The 21,348-nt window shown below is 34.9% G+C and overlaps 1 long non-coding RNA gene across 50 annotated transcripts in view; it reads right to left on the bottom strand.

Annotated features, from left to right (window-relative positions):
- Positions 1-582: 582 nt before the first annotated feature.
- LOC147405319 (uncharacterized) overlaps positions 583-21,348 on the bottom strand; it is a 32,240-nt gene continuing 11,474 nt past the window's right edge. For 19 of the 50 annotated variants that reach the window (XR_015175878.1, XR_015175867.1, XR_015175874.1 and 16 more), the window contains 2 exons: positions 2,732-8,562; positions 586-2,645 (listed from right to left, as the gene is read on the bottom strand). This is a non-coding gene — a long non-coding RNA (uncharacterized LOC147405319). Of the gene's footprint in view, positions 2,646-2,731; positions 8,563-10,652; positions 10,757-21,348 lie in introns of all 50 variants that reach the window. The other 31 variants (XR_015175872.1, XR_015175847.1, XR_015175853.1 and 28 more) reach the window with 19 other exon arrangements.

The following is a 21,348-nucleotide window of genomic DNA, read 5'->3' as shown; positions in this document are numbered from 1 at the left end:
ATGATCTTTGTGATGAGGGGATCATCCTGGCAAAAAATCATCCCATTCCAAAACTTCTAACCCCATCAAAATTGATTTACAAAAATTGGACGGTCTATAATTTTTCAACAAAAATTGGACGGTCTAGAAGTTTCATAATGAGCTGATTTTTGGCAAGGATGATCCCCTCATCATAGAGATCATCCTCACAAAAAAATCAGCCCATTCCAAACATTTTTGCCCATATAAGACAAAACAGTGTGTCGCAATGTGAACAGCGTTATTACGACCCCTATTACGACTCACATTACGACACACCGTTTTGTCTTATATGGGCAAAAATGTTTGGAATGGGCTGATTTTTTTGTGAGGATGATCTCTATGGTGAGGAGATCATCCTGGCAAAAAATCATCCAATTCCAAAACTTCTAACCCCATCAAAATTGATTTACAAAAATTGGACGGTCTAGAAGTTTCATAATGAGCTGATTTTTGGCAAGGATGATCCCCTCATCATAGAGATCATCCTCACAAAAAATCAGCCCATTCCAAACATTTTTGCCCATATAAGACAAAACGGTGTGTCGCAATGTGAGTCGTAATAGGGGTTGTAAGAACCCGACCCTATATATATATATATATGAGACGGTTCAAGGGACAGATGTAAAAAACAATGATTTTTCAATATGGGTTAGAGGTTTTGGATTGAGCTGATTTTTTGAGAGGATGGTCACTATGATGAGAAGATCATCCTCACAAAAAATCAGCTCAATCTGAAACTTCTAAATCCATCAAAAGTGATTTACAAATTATTGACAAAAATTGAAAAAAAATCAACGGTCCACATTCTAAATCACTTTTAATGGGGTTAGAAGTTTTAGATTAGACTGATTTTTTTTTTTTGGATGATCTTCCCATCATAGAGATCATCCTTGCAAAAAATCAGCTCAATCCGAAACTTCTAATGTTACATTGTCTTTACATATGTTTTTTCATATGTCCCTTGATCCTGACGCTATATATATACTTTATCTTAGGAATACATAGATATTCTTATATTGATGTCAAAATCTGTTTCAACCAATTTGAAAAAAATTGATTCATCCCAATGTCCTTTTGCCTAAGTAAAATCCAATTTAGAGGAGAACTATTGGTTCCCAAAATCCATTTTTTTCCCTAAAGTAGACTACTTATAGTGGTAAGAAATTAATAGGAGAAGACAGGTTTAGAACCCAGGTTGGGATATCAAATAACGATACTCGGACCTTAACCGACTTAGCAAGCTTGTTATTCAAGTCTATGTCAAGAATTATTGCATCAAATAAGAAGATCGTGATAATAGATGTTTAATCCAGTGAATATGGGTTTAATATCGCCACATGAAAAATAATTAGTGAAACTAAGCATACGGCATATAATATTATGTAACAAATTGTGCACTAGGGACAAGCTGACATGAATTAGAGGAAGAAGAGACTTAGATCATGCTACTAGATGTATTAAAGGCAAATACAAAATCTTCATATGAAATGAAGAAATAAGGTAAAGGTGAAAAACAAAATTAGAAATTATTAAATGAGGATAACACTAAAAGCCTAGAATTAATAAATCATACATCAAGAAAGAGAACCTATACAATTTCCTAGATTCATTGAAAGACGGACAATTAACAACCAAATTGTACCTAAGATCTCTAATTAAACTGAGAATGCAAGTGAATCAATTAAGAAATATCATCAAGGTAAAAATCTTACACCCTTTGTACTTCTCGATGAAATAAATCAAATACCGCACAATCATCATCCAATGCGTGTATGCATTCCATGTTCCTTAAAGTGAATTTAGTATAATCATCTCCCATCTCTCCTGCATTTGTAGTGATTCCTTCAAAAGCTTCAACTGCAAAAGAATGTATCTTGGGCTTCTGTCACGAGACCCAAATATTAAAACAAGATTTCTAGTGCTATAAATCACCTATACCAATTATGAGGAAATAATTGAGCTAGAGATGTACCTATGAGTGCCACAATAGTTATAACTTGGGCAACATTTGGAATTGCTATTCCAGTAACATTAAACTTGATGACCATAAAACAGGAATTGGTTGTTTATGTCGATGTAGATTCCACAATACCAAATACTTGCCAAGTTATAATAGTGGGATAAGCAAAGTTAAGATTTCACAATTAATTTTGATTTGTAATTGCTGTTCTAAACACTTAAACTTTCCATTAGAGAGAGAGAGAGAATGAAAGGTACCAAAAAGCATAAAGAAGCTCTTGTTTATATAGAACAGACATGAGGCCAAGAAAGACACAAATTGAATTCTCATACCTGGAAAAAGAAGCCATGTCCAGAGTCGAAGTGGCTAGCAACAAGATGATGATGATAATGATGAAGAAGAAGAAGAAGAAGAAGAAGAAGAGGTGGTGGTGGAAGCCACGGTGACGTTCCTCTTGGCATCTGCTGTAGTGGTAAAACTCCCTTTTTTATCCAGCATTTAAGTGTGAGAGAAGGGGGTCATCCCTTCCATTCTTACCCATTAAGGAAGTTGCAGTCATGTCCATTCCCATTGCTATTATCTTCCTCACTAAACTTTTTTATGTTTGTTGAGGCCATAGAGAACAGTTGTGTAAGGACTCACATAATTTTCTACGAACATACACCTGACAGCAAAAAACACTATATAATTCAAGGTCCTTGATTCAATGTTAGCTAACTTAATTGTTATCGAATTAAGTTAGTGAAGTACCTTGACAGGATTCAGGACTACTTCGATCGGACGAAGACGGAGGAAGAATGAGCAGACCCAGTGGAGAGACTGTGTTGGTGGTGTTTCTTGTGTCCCCAGTGCTGTTCTTAAGCAAGAAAAATCATCCGGATCGGATTTGAACATATTAATCTTTAAGGGGGTTTCTAGTTTAGCAATAATTGGTTTAGATTTCACAATAATTGGTCGATGTAGATTCCACCATACCAAATACTTGCCGAGTTATAATAGTGGGATGAGCTAAGTTAAGATTTCACAATTAATTTTGATTTGTTATTGCTGTTCTAAGCACTTAAACTTTCCATTAGAGAGAGAGATAATGAAAGGTACCAAAAAGCAGAAAGAAGCTCTTTTTCTTATAGAACATACATGAGACCAAGAAAGACAAAAATTGAATTATCATACCTAGAAAAAGAAGCCATGTCAAGAGTCAAAGTGGCTAGCAACAAGATGTTGATGATAAAGAAGAAGAAGGGGTGGTGGTGGAAGCCGCGGCGGCGTTCCTCTTGGCATCTGCTATAGTGGTGAAGACTGAAGAAAGGTCTCCACTAGATTTGGTTGGTCATGCAAACGGACTATCACAAAGATTGTGTTCAACATAGCTAATAGATAAAATTAGAGGGAATAAATCATCAAAAAGAGGAACACAAACAAACTAAAATGGGAAATTTAAAGCAGCATCAGGGATTTGCCATATCTGGTAAAACTCTCCCTTTTCCAGCATTTAAGAGTGAGAGAAGGCGGTCATCCCTTCCGTTCTTACCCATTAAGGAAGTTGCAATCATGTCCATTCCCACTGCCATTATCTTCCTCACTAAACTTTTTTATGTCTGTTGAGGCCACAGAGAAATAGTTGTGGCAGGACACACATAATTTTCTACAAACAAACACATGATAACAAAAAACACTATATAATTCAAGACCCTTGATTCAATGTTAGCTAACTTAATCGTTATCGAATTAAGTTAGTGAGGTACCTTGAGGGGATTCAGGACTACTTCGATCGGACAAAGATGGAGGAAGAATGAGCAGACCCAGTGGAGAGACTGTGTTGGTGGTGTTTCTTGTGTCCCCAATGCTATTCTTGAGCCAGAAAAATCATCCGGATTGGATTTGAACATACTAATCTTCAGGGAGGTTTGTGAATTAGCAATAATTGGGTTTCGAAAACAAAATTCAGACTGGTTTGGGGTAGTGTTGGACTGTTTTTTTTTTTTTTTAATCTGCTCAGAGATTCTGGAGAATGTCATCAACCCGACAGGCCAAAAGCCAGCACTTGGCACCTCAGTTGGGTATCAATCTACTTTTCTTAATACTGGGAAGAATTGAAGGGTGGATCACAATCATAAAGAATGCAATTAGTAAACACATAACAGTAAAAAAGCCCTAAGTTATGACGCATAATTGCAGTGACAGTGTGAAGTAGGCAAGTTATTGCATTGAACTAGAAGATCGTGATAAAAGATGTTAGTCTATATGGGAAATTTAAAGCAACATCAGGTGTTTGCCATATCTAGTAAAACTCCCTCTTTTCCAACATTTAAGGGTGAGAGAAGGGGTCATCTCTTCCATTCTAACCTATTAAGGAAGTTGCAGTCATCTCCATTCCCATTGCCATTATCTTCCCCACTAAACTTTTCTACGTCTGCTAAGGTTATAGAGAAACAGTTGTGGCAGGACTCACATAATTCTTTACAAACAAACACCAGGCAGAAAAAAATACACTAAATAATTCAAGACCCTTGATTCATTCAATGTTAGGCAGCTTAATTATTATTGAATTAAGTTAGTAAGGTACCTTGAGGGAATTCAGGACTACTTCGATCGGACGAAGACAATGGAAGAATGAGAAGACCCAGTGGGGAGATTGTGTTGGTGGTGTTCTTAAGCAACAAAATCATCCTGATCGGATTTGAACATATTAGTCTTTAGGGAGGTTTGTGGATTAGCAATTATTGATTTTCCCAATTTTCCAATAATTTACAAATTTCAAACATGCCATCCATCACCTCCACAACATGAATCCTTCTTTACCCTAAAATTATAGACCTAGCTTCTTCATTGTTCTGTCACCTTGTTTTTTCATATTTATAGCCTATAAATGACTTGTTCTCCTCTAGATCCATCTTTTCTATCAAGTCCTTACTCATAAAAAAACATTGGAAAAATATAATATAGAACCATCTTTAGAGCCCTGACGAACTCTTCATTCCCGATCGTGGATATAATAAGATAATCAATTACACGTATTTTGTTTAGCTAAACTCACATAGCTGGGGCAATCCATCTATCATGTATTTGATCTTTGTTGAGCTGGAAGGTCATATCATCAAATCTAATGGAATAGCCAACCTTCTGGCCTAACTCAACACCTCAATCCTTTGCCACACATTTCACAATAGTGACAAAACCAACATGTCGACGTTGAGTGATTCTGATAGCTTTACCATCGCGACAAAATCCCCCATTGAATAAAAATTATGGTAATTCTGAAATAATGTAGGACACTACACCCCTATCTCTTTTTAACCCTATCTCTTTTTAACTTGACTTTGGTATGTCTCAAAATATTTCGATTTCGATTTTTCTCTCAACCGAAACATTGCCTTGAAATAAGATTTAAAATCTTGATGACGATGACGACGCCTTGTACTTGATGTCATTTTGGCATAGTACTTGTTTTTAATCAGTGCATGCTAGCATGGTACTAAAAAACATCGATACTTAAAATGCAAGATAACCTTGAGCAAACTAAGACTCCACCTGAATGAGCTTGCCAATCTAATTTCATAGCCATTACTAGCAAGTCCTACCTTGAAAATTGGAAAGCTATATATAATAATAAATGGTGGACTATAGAACTTATGGATTACATTTCCACTTCCAGTTTCACCCACTATTATCTGTGTGTCATTTTTTCTCACTTCATCCACAATTCGCTTCTCAACTAAGAAGATCAATATAACATAAATAAGAAACATCATTAATAACTGAAATAATGAAATATAATTTCAATGGTAAAGAAATAGATTCATAAATTCCCATATAAGGAAATGTCACATTGTTTTTAAGGCCAGATTTTACCATTAAAAAAAATAAAAATAAAAAAATATAACAAATAAAGGAAAAAGATATATATGCCTAAAATGTGACTATCTTTCAGATGAAAATGGGTATTCTGAGGTTCCATTCCAAACTTCTACCACATGAAAAAAAGAAGTTATGTTTCTTTTGTAATTTTTTTATTAGAGACTATTGGTCACCATTCAAAGGGAAGATCCATGCACGTGATGTCAACATGGACAGGGAGATCAAGATTGCAAGTGTCCACCTCAACAAGCAAAAGGGAAACCCGCTAGTGCAATGAAGGGGTTTGGAGCAACTCTTCAGAAAACTTTTTCCTAGTCTCAGGTTACTATATTATCTTCTTTTTGTATAGATAAAATGGACTTGAACCTACAACATCAAAGTTGTTTTGCAATGTGTGAAACTAATGTTACTGGTTATCAATCCCCACATGGAAACGAGGAAATATCTCATATTAAATGAGTCAACCTCTGAACCTAAATTATAAACAATTCGTTCAACTTGGAATGTTCAGCCTACTCTTAGGTACACAAAATATCGACCTTACAGATATATTAAGTGGAGTGATTAAAATTAAGGAAAACAAAAAAACCTCAAACTTGCCTGAAAATACCAAGTTTTTCTCTCAAATTTTGGAGGAACCATCCACTTCACATGAGATGTATCCCATACCTTAATTATATGCCCGTTACTTTTTTGCAAAGAGTTTTTACAAGAGGTTGAAAATAAGAATTATGAGGCTTTCAAAACTTATATTTTAGTATCATCATCATCTACATCATCATTAGTCAATTATTAGTCAACACTTTGCAATTTCAACCTAAGTTTTAAAACAAAAAAGAATCCAAATGTAATTTCGTCATTTGTCATTAGTCAATTATAGTAAACCTAGGTTAGGAAGGGCACATCACCACTTTGTAAACATAAAGGGTATTACCACTTTGTAAACATAAACGGTATAAATATTGTTTTATCACTTACTAGTATTTCTTGAAGGCATACAAATTGCTTTATTGTACACTATCAATTTAAAATCCTCATACAGGTCTTTGTTGAAAAACTTCTCCAGCCTATAGCTGGAAAAATTCATAAACAGTAAAACCCCAACAATAACATGGAATAAATATGAAAATTAAAGTACTGGAAAAATTAAAACTTCTCCTTCTTTGTAGGAAAGCTAAACTAATCATCATTGTTCTTCAAATGGGAAAATGAATTTCATTGCACATAAGAAAATGACAAAAGAAAGTTGTGATGATTGCAAAAAGATTTCAACACTAGGAGGGCAAAACATAAGGGTTGGGGGGTAATTTCATCATTCGATTGCAACTATGAAAATATCAAAAAGGAAAGTTGTTTTTTAGTTATGGAGGTAGGTCATATGGAAACATGAACAAAAATAACTTTAAAGTAAATGAAGTTATGGTGAAAATTTAGCAGATCACTTCAACCCAATCAATAATTATCAAACTACTTATCTGTCGAGGCAAATAAAATGGTTCTTAGGCCAAACTTCCTTATATGAATGCCTACTGTAGAGATAAGTAGTAGTAATTCGAATGCAATCTCTTATATGTAGTAGTAACTGGCTTTAAGTTCATTAATAATCGCTTTATCTATTTGGAAGAAACTTCATATTCCATCTTCCCAACCTTTACAAGCCTTTTTTGGCAACATGATCTTTTTAAACTAATTTTTTAGTTCAACGAATGGAATTTCCCTGAAAAAGAAAGGATGTGAGATGGGACAAAATAAACAAAGGATAAAAAACAAAAAAGTTCGGAAAATACAATTTCAAGTCACATGGTTGATGTGCACTCAAGATACTCACTACACAACACCTTGGGGGACTTATTCTATAGGTTGGGTTGACGATGAATGCAAGAAGAGTGTGACCAACTAATGCTCCCTTTCTTTTCACATTGGGCAATATAAAGGTGAGGTTATTTGTGACATCGCCCCAATGAAAGCATGCCACATCTTCTTGGGAAGGCCTTGGCTTCATAATAATGATGTCGCCTACCGGGGTAAAGCCACCACTAGCTCTTTCATGCATAATGGTGTCAAAGTGATCCTACACCCTTCTGATGCTAGACCCAATGCTTCCCATGTTACGCCCAAATCCAACTATCGTCGACTCGACAACATGACTGAGGGATACTCGACCCCCAGCCCAAACCCGAAACTTGAACATAAACCTCAATACAATGTGAGGGAGAACTCTGCTAAGACCTAAATCTTATTGGTCTAGAAACCACGCTTTTTGACTCCTGTGATTCCCAAGGTATGGGTTGAGAGTCAAGGTAACTCAAAGACCTTTTTACCCAAAGAAATTTCAAATTACTTAGCAATATAATTAATTATTCTACAAGCTAATAATTTGTAACACGAGAATTTTGTCTAAAGCATAGGTGATATTATCATATATAGATGTTTAGTGACATACTATCTCATGGCGATAACAAAAGAGTAATACACATGATATAACAAAAGTAAAAAACCAAGTAAGTCTCGAAGGACAATATACATAAATAAATAAAAATATCCCAACATCCAACAAAAGACTTACAATTGGAGAAAACAGATTGTAGCAGCGGCAAACAGATAGCTCCATAGGGCACGACCTTTGAATCAAAGTCTGGCTCGTAGTGCCTCTGGCTCCGACTCCCAGTATGGCTATTCCTCAACATACTCCTCCACCAAGAAGGTGTCCTCTAAAGGGAAACCTGAAAGGTGGAAAAAAAATTGTATGAGCTACAAAGTCGCCCAACACGTATCGACTAACCCTAAGCTAATCACCTAAGGGTGAGAAAACAATCTAATTTCTAAGTTTTGTATCTTTAAAATACGGTGTGTGAAATTAATTTTTATTTATGAAAACTATGATACATAAATCGAGAATTATATCTAACTATGTTTAAATGCATTGACCATATGTTATCTATTAATAGAAGAAAGCAAACAAATCTCATGATAGTCACATAGTTAGAGCATTACAATGATAATCAATTGATTTTAGTTCAGTTACAGTCATGTAATTACATAATAAATATGCACACAACATCGCATTACAATACATGAGGTGAGGAGTATCTCTAGTACGTCAAAGCTTGCGATTGATATTCCGATCAAAACCGGCCTGCCCAGTTATGTAGAGCTCTACTATGTACCGGCATAGAATGGAACCGATTTCCCATTAATTTACCGATGAGGGATCCTAACATCGTTGGCCTTTTAACACGGGCCGGGCGTTTTCACCTACCCTTATTTTCCAGTCTGGCACGGTAACTGTTGGCTCCCATGGAAAGCATGGAGTTGTTCTCAATATGCCATTTTTTCAGCCTAGGTTACATTTTGACAATATGGTCAATGACCCAACTAAACCTAATGGCAATCAACTATTCAACGACTACAGTCTAGGATGGATCCATGTCTAAACCAAGTGTGAACCTCACATCTAATGCCTATCAGACGTACGTGCAATCTCAAATCCCTCTAGCTATTGACCTCAACCTCTTTACAACCAAAATCAAAGGTTATCGAAAAAAGACATAACCAGTACTTCCCAAACTTTGATAGTTGCGACTGTCTCCAAGGCGTCCCATACCATCAGGGAGCAAGTCAAATCCATCAACATCTTAGGTAATTCCTCGTTTCTAGAAGAGCCAAGAGATTACCTGCAAGGTAGTTTCACGGTCCTTTTCCGGCTCACCAATTGTACTAAAATAATATAAATATGCGTTTTATTTGGAAGAAATCCTGAAGAACTCGGTGAGATGTTAAATCATCGGTATAATAATTATTTTAATTCCGGTTTGTTAAAAAGAAAATCAAAATACAAAATAAAACGTTACAACTCGTTCCATGGATACCCAGAAATTGCCCGTCAATCCCAATGTCGTGTTTCATCTCGATGTACTCCTTGAATAACCCATCCATAACCATAAACAATGTATTATCCATGTCCAAAATTGATTGTCCACTCTATCACTCCTAAACTAAGCCACCGGGTATCCATGTGACGAGTACATATAACAACAGTCATCTATATATACTTAGTAAATGCACATACTTATAGTATAGAATCTATGAAAATAGAAGAGGTTTCTGTGTTTCCCAAACAGAAACATTTGATAAGAAAATTAGATATTTTTAAGTTACTAAACGTGATATCTCATAATAAACATAAGAGGTTTTTAAGTTTTAAATTATAAAGTTCTTATGGTAAATAGGAAACATTACTACGATTTTCAAAACAAAACCTTTCACGGGTGAGATGAATGGTTCTAGATTACAAATCATGTTACAAAATATAAATTTTCTTGATAAAAATGAGGTATTTGTATGATGTAAAACAGAAATGTTTGAGAGCTTTCTAGGTAATAAAACATAAGTATTTCATGGTAAAATGATGTATATTTATATAGCAAAATAGAAATATTGAGAACTTTGTAGATATAATAAAACATACACACTTCATATTAACATTTCATGGTAACAATGATGTACTTCCATATTATAAAACAAAAATATTACATGAATGACATAAGAGTTTTCTATGTTATAAAATAGAAATATTACATAACAATTATGAGAGTTAGGTTGTAAGATTTCTAGTGATGTTCTTTCTTCGAATAGTTATGTTCCTAGTGTCTAACAAGATAGTGAAAACAGTCCATAATTTAGAAGTATATAAACATTTAAGGATGAAACTTTTTTCTCTATGTCAAATAAGTTGAATGAAGTAGATTTTGAAAAACTATTAGTTTTAAAATCAACAATACAAATATTTTAGAAAACATGTTGGGTGGCCTACCTAGGGTAAGAAGGTACATTCTCAAACCGCAAGCACAACTCACAAAAACCATTCCTCAGTCTCGGTTCCGTGCTCCGATTCTACTACATTGAGTTCTTTTTGGGCTGAAATACAAAAATACTTCATTAAGTATGAATGTCTATGGTTCATATTCTAACTAAAGTTTCCTTTATTAATATATCTTACCTAAGGTTGTATGTGTTTCTTTTCAAGAATGTTTGAAGGTGGATTCTCTTAGAAGAGTTGAGGTTATAGTTTCTAAGTAAAGGGAGAACCTAATAAGCAAGAATGGTGTAGAAATAAGAATTGGATAAAAAAATTAAAAAGATAGAAGAATATGTAGTGGGAAACCACTTACCTTATTAAGTATTAAATGAAGGCTTCTTCTCAAATACCAAGCCAACATAAGAAGGTTGTTGATTTTTCTCTTCTAGAATACCTTAGAACTTCTTAATGGTGTTGAGAGAAGTGCTTTAATAGAGTCATATACATTAGACTTGAGTTATGAAGATTTGTGGAGGTAATTGTGGGGGATGAGAGGTCTCTAGAGATGCTTAGGCAATGGAGAATGCATGAAAGAGTAGAGACAGAGATTTACCTAATTTTTATATAATGGAGAGAACTATGAATTGAGGTGGTAATATAGAGCCATATGGACTAAGTAGAGGGTCAAGTCGTAAAAAAGTGCGTGTATAGGATCATATAGATTAGGCTAAGATTTAATCATGGGTGGAGATAAACTAACTAGGGTCAAATTAGTTAACTAAGATTAGTTACAATTTCACCCTAATTAAGGGGTGTTTCGGGTTGGTTAAAGTTTCAAACAACCATGATCAAGTTAAGTTCTAACTACGGGTATTACATGGGGGTTAACTAGACACTTGTCTCTCAGCTAAAGATATAGTGTCTTTGAGTGGAAATCTGATGTGGCAGCTATGGTGAGGTGGATAGAAATGAAAGGATTCAATTATTAAGTGACAAGTGTGATTTGGCAACCAAGTCCTATATGCAAGACCATATGTAATAATTTGCAACAATGATGTTGCTGATATAAGCCATCTGTTTGAGGTAACAAGGGGCATATTTTTTTATTGTATGCCAGATATAGTAACATACAAAATTACTCCCGATGGACGAGATTGTGGATCGCTCTTCTAGCCTCATTTTAAGTCCAATTTTGATGATCCAATAGTCGATTTTCATCTATTCGACGAGATCTACACAATGGTGTAGTTCGATCTCATCGATGATGCTCCGATCAAGGATTGTCTTACAATTAGTTATGCTAATTTTGAGGCAATGTCTCATGATCCGATTTATGCGATCTAATTGTTTATCTTGTTTGATTTATTTATATCTTTCTATTGGTCATACCCAATCAGATCATTTTGCACGTATCTCGAGGTAATTCCTTAAGATTCGTCTCAACTTCAACCTAGGTGATCTTATAATCCATCCTAAGTAATTTTTTTTAAATATTTTTGACGAGTAATCATGGGTGATGTTTGTTTGCTTGGTTAATTCCCTGGTTAACCTTTAATTTTTATCTAATCCTAGCATGTATCTCGAGGAATTACTGAAAGACGTAGTTATGATTGTATAATAATTCCTTTTGAGATTAATAGTTGCATAACCAATGAAGTAACATGAAACAATTAAACTACAAGTTCTTTGTTCGCTTGTTCACTTGTATAGTCACGGGTCTTGACATGTGTTTCAAGAAAATTCTTGATGACTAAAATCAAGAATCTGAAAGTGACCCGGCCTATCTAGATGAGTGTCGTTTGGGGCCATCACAACCCAACCAGCCAAGGAGAAGATAACATTCTTATTTCTACCAACATTCATGAGGACTTACAGGAAACAAGCCAAGTGTTCACAGTGGTAGTGCAACCTTCCAACCGGGACCCTCCTACTCAAGTTCCTCATCAAGTGCAACCTCTCCTTAAGGAATTTTATTGTGTTCTTTCCTTCGGAATTGTCGGACATTGCTTCCCATGAGAAATATACAACACCACATCGATTGAGTGCCCTCTGCAAGTCTCCCATGTATGTCCTATTATAGGATGAGTCCGAAAGAGCATGACATATTGAAGGAACAAATGGAAACATAATGGAGGACTTGGCATGGAAACTAATTCTACTCAATCGAATAATAATGGAAAATGATATGAACTTGTTCTAAGAGTTGCAGTTTGGATATTTTCTCGAATTTCAGCTTTTTAATACAAAACTTTCATTGATTTTATCCCTAATTTCCGTTTGCCTATTTTCTCTTCAGCTCTAGGTCCTTTGGAAGATAAGATTCCTTGCTTGTCTCGTTCCTCATCCATTTTATCTTTAATTTGAGTTCTCTTATCCCTCAAAGAGTAGTGTTTCTCTTGTTTCCTTTTCTATCTCTATCCCTTCTTGTTCCGTCTATCCCTCTCCAACCTCATCTATCAAGGGATACATCTCTCAAAATAAAATAAGTTATTAGCGAACGATGCCAATTTCTATATAAAAAACAAAAAAATTCTATGTGGTTTCCATAGACCAGCAATGCAACTTAGAAGATGAGAAACAGTTAATATAATGTACATCTGGAGAAATAGTAAATGGGGATCAATATCAAAATTCAAAAAACAACAATCAGATAATGCAATCAAGTTAATTGTTGCTTTTAAGATAAACATTCCATCAGTTTAACTCAAAATCAATGATCTGCTGGCATGGAGCCACTGGTGAAGGATCTTGAATAGACTTAGTTGAGTTTAACAATTTCAGCATCAATCCATGTCACCAAACATGAAATAAGAAGAGCAATTTTCAATATAAGATTGATCAAATAGAAGAGCTACTATATTCAGAAAAGAAATAGTAATTGAGAGAGATTATAGAGGGTTTTCAACTGACCAAGTGCTTTTGAGCTGCAACTTAACATTCACAAGCATGATACTAATACTTGTAAAGATAGTACAAGAGACTGCCAACAAAGTAAAATGATATACCAACAAAGAAGCTATGACTCTTACAAAAGAGTCTAACAGCATTCCTCATATATGGATGCAACACTTCATAAGAACGCAGGTGTGATGTAGGACATATGTCACTGTTTTTTTTGTAATAACTTCATTATTCAACTATAATCATTACTACAAAACACAAACACATTCTTCTCATCTTTAAGAGGCCACCATCCTAAATTGAGTAGCCCGTTCAATAACACCAAGTAGCATCAACATAACAGTAGTAGATTTCAGTGCCTTAAGATTAAAAAAATGCACAAATCCAACTCTCGTTCCCAGAGAACAATAAAAGAACCACACTCAACCATGATTGAGAACATCTCATAACAGTTCAACAACAGTAATAGTAGCCAAGTCAGCTTCTGATTAAAAATTGACACCTTCAAATAGTTTAGCAAATCAGCTTCCAGATTCACTCATTGATTCATTTTGAAGCATTTTATGAAGTTCAAGAACCCCATTTCTAAATTCAGTCAGAACAATATGAAGTTCTTTTCCCACAGATGGTGAACAGAACAGGTTAGCCAAAGAATCATCCAAATCAAATTCCTTTTTAATTTGTCCCAGATCTCCCGCAGTGTTGCCATGTACCACCAAAGTAACGCAATAATAGCTACTCCTTAAAACCAAACTACTAGTCACTAACTAATTGAGAACATGTCGTTTCAGCACCAAAAGTAGTACCGTAGTCAGCATCAGATTCAAAATTGACACCTTCCAATAGTTTAACGAATAAGCTTCCAGATTCACTCATGGTTTCATTTTGAAGCATTTTATAAAGTTCAAGAAGCCCATTTCTAGATTTAGTCAAAACAATATGAAGTTCTTTTCCCTCAGATTGTTAACAGAGATGGTTAGCAAAAGAACCATTCAAATCAAATTCCATTTTAAATTGTACCATATCCCCCGCAGTGTTACCATATACCACCAAAGTAATGCTACGATAGCTATTCCTTACAATCAAACTACTAGTCACTAATTGATTAAGAATATCTCGTAACAATTCAGCATCAATAGTAGTAGCCAAGTCAGCTTCAGATTCAAAATTGACACCTTCCAATAGTTTAGCGTATAAGCTTGTAGATTCACTCATTGATTCATTTTGAAGCATTTTATGAAGTTCAAGAAGCCCATTTCAATATTCAATCAGAAAATATATGAAGTTCTTCATCCTCAGATGGTGAACAGAGTAGGTTAACCAAATAACAATCCAAATCAAATTCCTTTTTAAATTGTTCCACATCCCCCGTAGTTTTCCATATACCATCAATGTAACGCTATGATAGCTACTCATTACAACCAAACTACTAGTCACTAATTGATTGAGAACATCTCGTAACAGTTCAGCAACAGTAGTAGTAGCCAAGTCAGCAATTGACACCTTCCAATAGTTTAGCGAATAAGTTTGCAGATTAAATCATTGCTTCATTTCGAAGCATTTTATGAAGTTCAAGAAGCCCATTTCAAGATTCAGTCAGAACAATATGAAGTTATTTTCCCTCAGATGGTGAACAAAGCAGGTTAGCCAAAGAACCATCCAAATCAAATTCCTTTATAAATTATCCCAGATCCACCACAGTGTTGCCATATACCACCAAAGTAACGATACGATAACTACTCCTTACAACCAAACTACTAGTAACTAATTGATTGAGAACATCTCATAACAATTCAGGATCAGTAGTAGTAGCCGAGCCAGCATCAGATTCAAAATTGACAACTTCTATTAGTTTACCGAATAAGCATCCAGATTCACTCATTGATTCATTTTGAAGCATTTTATGAACTTCAAGAAGTCTATTTCTAGATTCAATAAGAACAATATGAAGTTTTTTTTCCCTCAGATGGTGAACAGAGCGGGTTAACATAAGAACCATCCAAATCAAATTCCTTTTTAAATTGTCCTAGATCTCCCGCAGTGTTGCAATATACCACCAAAATAACGCTACAATAGCTACTCATTACAACCAAACTATAAGTCACTAATTGATTGAGAACATGTCGTAAAATTCAGCACCAGTAGTAGTAGCCAAGTCAACTTCAAATAAAAAATTGACACCTTCCAATAGTTTAGCGAATAAGCTTGTAGATTCAGTCATTAATTCATTTTGAAGCATTTTATGAAGTTCAAGAAGCCCATTTCTAGATTCAGTAAGAACAATATGAAGTTCTTTTCCCTCAGATGGTGAACTGAGCAAGTTAGCCAAAAAACCATCACCAAATCAAATTCCTTTTTAAATTGTCTCAGATCCCCCACAGTGTTGCCATATACAACCAAAGTAACACTATGATAGCTACTCCTTACAACCAAACTACTAGTCACTAATTGATTGAGAGCATCTTGTAACAATTCAGCAGCAGTAGTAGTAGCCAAGTCAGCTTCAGATTCAAAATTACAACCTTCCAATAGTTTAGCAAATAAGCTTCCAATTTCACTCATTGATTCATTTTGAAGCATTTTATGAAGTTCAAGAAGCCTATTTCTAGGTTCAATCAGAACAATATGAAATTCTTTTCCCTCAGATGTTGAACAAAGCAAGTTAACCAAAGAACCATCCAAATCAAATTCCTTTCAAAATTCTCTCAGATCCCCCGCAATGTTACCATATACCACAAAAGTAACAATACAATAGCTACTCCTTACAACCAAACTACAAGTCACTAAATGATTAAGAACATGTCGTAACAGTTCAGCACTACTAGTAGTAGCCAAGTCAGGTTCAAATTCAAAATTGACTCCTTCCAATAGTTTAGCGAATAAGCTTCCAGATTTACTCATTGATTCATTTTGAAGCATTTTATGAAGTTCAAGAAGCCTATTTCTATATTCAATCAGAACAGTATGGAATTTTTTTCCCTAAGATGGTGAACAGAGCATGTTAGCCAAAGAACCCCCCAAATCAAATTCCTTTTTAAATTGTCCCAGATCCCCCGCAGTGTTGTCATATACCACCAAAGTAATGCTACAATAACTACTCCTTACAACCAAACTACTAGTCACTAATTGATTGAGAACATGTCGTAACAACTCAACAACAGTAGTAGTAACCAAGTCAGCTTCAGATTCAAAATTGAAACCTTCCAATAGTTTAGCGAATAAGCTTGTAGATTCACTCATTGATAATTTTTTGAAGCATTTTATGAAGTTCAAGAGGCCCATTTCTAGATTCAGTCAGAACAATATGAAGTTTTTTTCCTCTGATGGTGAATAGAACAGGTTAGACAAAAAACCGTCTAAATCAAATTCCTTTTTAAATTGACCAAATTCCCCGCAGTGTGACCATATAACACAAAAGCAATGCTACGATAGCTACTCCTTACAATCAAACTAATAGTCACAAATTGATTGAGAACATCTCCTAACAGTTCAAATGTAGTACTAGTAGCCAAGACATATTCAAATTCAAAATTGACACTTTCCAATAGTTTAACAAATAAGCTTGTAGATTCACTCATTGATTCATTGTGAAGCATTTTATTAAGTTCAAGAAACCCATTTCTAGGTTAACCAGAACAATATGAAGTTTTTTTCCCCTCAGATGGTGAACAGAGCAGGTTAGCCAAAGAACCATCCAAATTAAATTCCTTTTTAAATTGTTCCAAATCCCTTGCAGTGTTGCCATATACCACCAATGTAATGCTACGATAGCTACTCCTTACAACCAAACTACTAGTCTCTAATAGATTGAGAACATCTCGTAACAGTTCAATAGTAGTAGTAGTAGTAACCAAGTCAGCTTAAGATTCAAAATTTAAACCTTCCAATAGTTTAGCAAATAAGCTTCCAGATTCACTCATTGATTCATTTTGAAGCATTTTATGAAGTTCAAGAAGTCCATTTCTAGATTCAGTCAAAACAATATGAAGTTATTTTTCCTAGGATGGTGAACAGAACAGGTTAGCCATAGAACCATCCAAATCAAATTCCTTTTTAAATTGTCTTAGATCCCCAGCAGTGTTGCCATATACCACCAAAGTAACGCTACAATAACTACTCCTTATAACTAAACTAGTAGTCACTAATTGATTGAGAACATGTCGTAACAGTTCAACAACAGTAGTAGTTGCCAAGTCAGCATCAGATTCATAATTGACACCTTCAAATAGTTTAGCTAATAAGCTTCCAAATTCACTCATTGACTCATTTTGAAGCATTTTATGCAATTCAAGAAGCCCATTTCAAGATTCTGTCAGAACAATATGAAGTTCCTTTCCTCTTGATGGTGAACAGAGCAGGTTCGCCAAAGAACCATCTAAATCAAATTCCTTTTTAAATTGTCTCAAATCCCCCGCAGTATAGCCATACACCAACAAAGTAATACTACGATAGCTACTGCATGCAACCAAACTACCAGTCACTAATTGACTGATAACATCTTGTAATAATTATGTAGAAATAGTAGTAGCTAATAAGATTGACACCGTCCAATAGTTTAGCAAATAAGATTGCAGATTCACTCATTGATTCATTTTGAAGCATTTTATGAAGTTCAAAAAGCCTACTTCTAGATTCAACCAGAACAATATGAAGTTTTTTTCCCTCAGATGGTGAATAGAGCAGGTTAGCTAAAAAAAATCCTCCAAATCAAATTCCTTTTTAAATTATCCCAGATCTCCGACAGTGTTGCCATATACCACCAAAGTAACGCTACAATAGCTACTCCTTACAACCAAATTACTAGTCACTAATTGATTGAGAACATCTCGTAACAGCTCAACAATAATAGTATTGGGCAAGTCAGCTGCAAATTCAATATTGACACCTTCCAATAGTTTAGCGAATAAGCTTGCGGATTCACTCAATGATTAATTTTGAAGAATTTTATGAAGTTCAAGAAGCCCATTTCTAGATTCAGTCAGAACAACATTAAGTTATTTTCCTCAGATGGTGAACAGAGCAGGTTTGTCAAAGAACCATCCAAATCAAATTCTTTTTTAAATTGTCCCAGATCCCTCACAGTATTACCATATACCACCAAAGAAGCGCTATGATAGCTACTCCTTACAACCAAACTACCAGTCACTAATTGATTGAGGACATCTCGTAACAGTTCAACAGTAGTAGTAGTAGCCAAGTCTGCTTCAGATAAAAAATTGACACTATCCAATAGTTTAGCGAAGAAGTTTAAATTTTCATTCATTGATTCGTTGTGAAACATTTTATTAAGTTCAAGAAACCCATTTCTAGATTAAATCAGAACAATATGAAGTTATTTTCCCTTGGATGGTGAACGGAGTAGGTTAGCCAAATCAAATTCCTTTTTAAATTGTTCCAGATCCCCTGCAGTGTTGCCATATAACACCAATGTAATGCTCCGATAGTTACTCCTTACAACCAAACTACTATTCTCTAACTGATTGAGAACATCTCGTAACAGTTCAGCAAAAGTAGTACTTGCCAAGTCAGTTTCTGATTCAAAATTAATACCTTCCAATAGTTTAGTGAATAAGCTTGCAGATTCAGTCATTGATTCATTTTGAAGCATTTTATGAAGTTCAAGAAGTCCATTTCTAGATTCAGTCAAAACAATATGAAGTTCTTTTCCCTTAGATGGTGAACTGAGCATGTTCGCTAAAGAACCATCCAAATCAAATTCTTTTTTAAATTGTCCCAAATCCCCCGCAATGTTGCCATATACAACCAAAGTAATGCTATGATAGCTAGTCCTTACAACCAAACTACTAGTCACTAATTGATTGAGAACATCTCAGAATAGTTCAACAAAAGTAGTAGTAGCCAAGTCAGCTTCAGATTCAAAATTGACTCCTTTCAATAGTTTAGAGAATAAGCTTACAAATTCAATCATTGATTCATTTTGAAGCATTTTGTGAAGTCCAAGAAGTCTATTTCAAGATTCAATCAAAACAATATGAAATTCTTTTCCCTCAAATGGGGAACAATGCAGGTTAGCCTAAGAATCCTCCAAATCAAATTCCATTTTAAATTCCCAGATCTCCCTTAGTATTACCATATACCAGCAAAGAAACGTTACAATAGGTACTCCTTACCACCAAACTACTAATCACTAATTGATTAAAAAAATCTCCTAACAATTCAATAGCAACAGTAGTAGCCAAGTCAGTTTCAGATTCAAAATTGAAACGTTCCAATAGTTTAGCAAATAAGCTTGCAGATTCACACATTGATTCATTGTGAAGAAGTTTATGAAGTTCAAGAAGCCCATTTCTAGATTCAATTAGAACAATATGAAATTCTTTTCCCTTAAATGGTGAACAGAGCAGGTTAACCAAAGAGCCGTTCAAATCAAATTCCTTTTTAAATTCTTCCAGATCCCCCATAGTGTTGTCATATACCACCAATGTAATGCTACGATAACTACTCCTTACAACCAAACTACTAGTATCTAAATTATTAAGAACATCTCGTAACAGTTTAGCAGCAGTAGTACTTGCCAAGTAAGATTAGATTCAAAATTGACACCTTCCAATGGTTTAGCGAAAAAAACTTGCAAATTCACTCATTGATTCATTTTCAAGCATTTTATGAAGTTCAAGAAGCCCATTTCTAGATTCAGTCGGACAATATGAAGTTCTTTTCCCTTAGATGGTGAACTGAGCAGGTTAGCCAAAGAACCATCCAAATCAAATTCCTTTTTAAATTGTCCCAGATCCCCCACAGTGTTGCCATATACCACCAAAGTAACGCTACAATAGCTACTCCTTACAACCAAACTACTAGTCACTAATTGATTGAGAACATCTCATAACAATTCAATAGCAGAAGTAATAACCAAGTTAGTTTCAATTCAAATTTTACACCTTCCAATATTTAGCTAATAAGTTTCTAGATTCACTCATTGATTCATTTTGAAAAATTTTATGATGTTCAAGAAGCCCATTTCTAGATTCAGTCATAAAATATATGAAGTTTTTTTCCCTCAGATGGTGAATAGAGCAGGTTAGCCAAAGAACAATCCAAATCAAATTCCTTTTTAAATTGTTCCAGATCCCTCACAATTTTTCCATATACTACCAATGTAACGCTATGATAGCTACTCATTACAGCCAAACAACTAGTTACTAATTGACTGAGAACATCTAGTAATTGTTCAATAACAGTAATAGTAGCCAAGTCAGCTTCAGATTCACAATTGACACCTTCCAATAGTTTAGCGAATAAACTTCCAGATTCACTCATTGATTCATTTTGAAGCATTTTATGAAGTTCAAGAACCCCATTTCTAGATTCAATCAAAACAATATGAAGTTCTTTTCCATCAGATGGTGAATAAAGAAGTTTAGCCAAAGATCCCTCCAGATCAAATATCTATTTAAATTGTCCCAGATCGCTTGCAGCGTTGCCATATACCACCAAAATTACACTACGATAGCCCCACCTTACAACCAAACTACTGGTCAAGTCAGCTCCAGATTCAAAATTGACAACTTCCAATAGTTTAGCGAATAAGCTTCCAAATTCACTCATTGATACATTTTGAAGCCTTGCCTTGCCATTATCAAAACAGATAACCCATTGAACTATGTTCACCTCCGCTGCTGACTCCACGCCCATTCTCTCTAAGCTCTTTTTTTAGACAGGAAAACCCAAACCTTGTGCACAGTTCCCAAAGATGATGCAAGTAAAATAATTTGAGGTCCAAGAATGCATTAAGAATAACATGAGTGGGAATATGAGAAAAGTCTATTGCAGATATGAGAATGCTCGT

The sequence above is a fragment of the Akebia trifoliata genome, chromosome 3 (genome assembly GCF_017979445.1).
Source record: "Akebia trifoliata isolate Shusen 1 chromosome 3, ASM1797944v1, whole genome shotgun sequence".
NCBI lineage: Eukaryota > Viridiplantae > Streptophyta > Magnoliopsida > Ranunculales > Lardizabalaceae > Akebia > Akebia trifoliata.
The sequence above is the reverse complement of the archived record's forward strand: the minus strand, read 5'-3'. Positions and strand labels throughout refer to the sequence as shown.